Below are 1,979 nucleotides of genomic sequence, written 5' to 3'. Positions count from 1 at the left end.
AGTTACAAATTTCTTCTGCCTGAACTGCCTCTGTTTATTGTTCTGCTCTTTCCACCTTCCATCACTTTTGCCAGAGGTGTCATCCTGAGACTTAGCTATTGCTTCTGTGTCTCTGGGATTTTTGGTACCTTGCTGCTGCCAGAGTGGCTGGAATGTTGCCAGGTACCCTGGGTGGGTAGATTTTTCTGGTGCACCTGGGAACTCCTGAGACACAGACTATGATGCCATAAGAGTAGAGTGATGGTAGGTGGTGGAGCTGGGGTTATCAGGGTGCTATGGCATGTTCCTGGTGGCTCAGATGGTAAGGAATGCATCTGCAGTGCAGGAAACCCAGGTTTGATCCTTAGGTAGGCAAGATCCCCTGGAGAAGAAAATAGTTACCCACTTCGATATTCTTGCCTGGATAATTCCATGGAAAGAGGAGCCTGGTGGCTACAGTCCATTGGGTCACAAAGAGTCAAACAGACTTAAGCGACTTAGCATGCACACACATGACATGTGCAGTGTGTTAAGATTCAACAACCTAGGTCACTGCAGGTGTGGAACTAGGAGGAAGAGTCATGTAACCCTCGGTGACTATGGGAATGGGAGCCCATGCCTCACGGCCACCTGTACTCACACCTAATTAGAGATGATGTAGGAGGCTCCCTACAGTGCATGAAATCCATGCACAAAATACTGAAATTAATTTCTTTATGGTAAAATATAAACGGTAGCATTTCAACAAGGTAGCAATGCCAATTTATGTGAAACTTTGTTACATTATTTTCCCTTTTTCTCATAGTCACCACCACCACATGGCACCAAGGAACCTAACAGCCGTTTCTTAATTTCTTCTTATGGGGTTTTCTGAGGAATCAGAAATGCAGACCCTCTTATTTATTATTTTTCTTTCCATGCACCTGATCACTGTGTTTGGAAACCTACTCATTATCATTGCTGTCCACTCAGACTCCCACCTCCACAACCCCATGTACTTCTTCCTCTCCAACCTGTCTTTCGTAATCATCTGTTTCACCTCCACCACCATCCCAAAGATGCTGTGGAGCATCCAGACACAGAGCAAAGTTATCACCTATGAAGGCTGTAGCACCTACATTCATTTTTTTCTTACTTTTTGCCGGACTGGATCTTTCTCCTGACAGTGATGGCTTATGATCAATATGCAGCCATCTGCCACTCCCTGCACTACACAGTCATCATGAACCCTCGGCCCTGTGGACTGCTGGTGCTGGTGTCCTGGATCATCAGTGTCCTGAATTCCTTCTTAGAAAACTTAATGGTGTTGTGACTGACCTTCTGTAACATCTCAGAAATGTCACACTTTTTCTGTGAACTCAATCAGATGATCCCACTTGCCAGCTCTGACACCTTTTTCAATAGCATGGTGATGTAATCTGTAGCTCTCTTTCTGGTTGGTGGTTCCTTCATGTGTATCCTCTACTCTTACTCTAAGGAAGTTTCCTTCATACACAGAATCTCCTCAACTCAGGGGAAGTAAAAAGCACTTTCTACCTGTGCATCTCATCTCTCAGTTGTCTACTTATTTTATTGTACAGGCTTAGGATGCATCTTAGGTCTGCTGCTACCTACAGCTCAAACTCAAGTGCAACAGCCTCAGTGATGTACACTGTGGTCACATTTATGCTGAACATCTTCATCTATAGTCTGAGAAATAGAGACTTAAAGAGGGGTCTAAACATGTTCTTTGGAAACGTAAGTATAAAGAGTCCAGTTGTTTTAGGGCTTAAGACGTACCTGTAATAGCAGAGCTCAAATTCTTAGCCAAATGTCAATGTTTTGTCGGACTGTGAAGACAGAACATATTTCTTCTATTTTTCTTGGATTTTGTATTTTGATTTTGACCTCTTTATATAATTTAGATAACTCACTCTTAAGTTTTGTTATCTATGAGTGCCAAGTTTTTTTTTTTCTTTTTAATTTCCATTTGTGTGTTAATCACAGAGTCGTGTCTGATT

The 1,979-nt window shown here is 42.6% G+C and overlaps 1 pseudogene; it reads left to right on the top strand.

Moving 5' to 3' along the window:
- Positions 1 to 896: 896 nt before the first annotated feature.
- Positions 897 to 1,764, top strand: LOC110146549 (olfactory receptor 7A17-like; annotated as a pseudogene).
- The last annotated feature ends 215 nt before the right edge of the window (positions 1,765 to 1,979 follow it).

This window comes from Odocoileus virginianus, chromosome 3 (genome assembly GCF_023699985.2).
Source record: "Odocoileus virginianus isolate 20LAN1187 ecotype Illinois chromosome 3, Ovbor_1.2, whole genome shotgun sequence".
NCBI lineage: Eukaryota > Metazoa > Chordata > Mammalia > Artiodactyla > Cervidae > Odocoileus > Odocoileus virginianus.
Note: the sequence above shows the minus strand (reverse complement) of the source record. Positions and strands in the feature narration are given on the sequence as shown.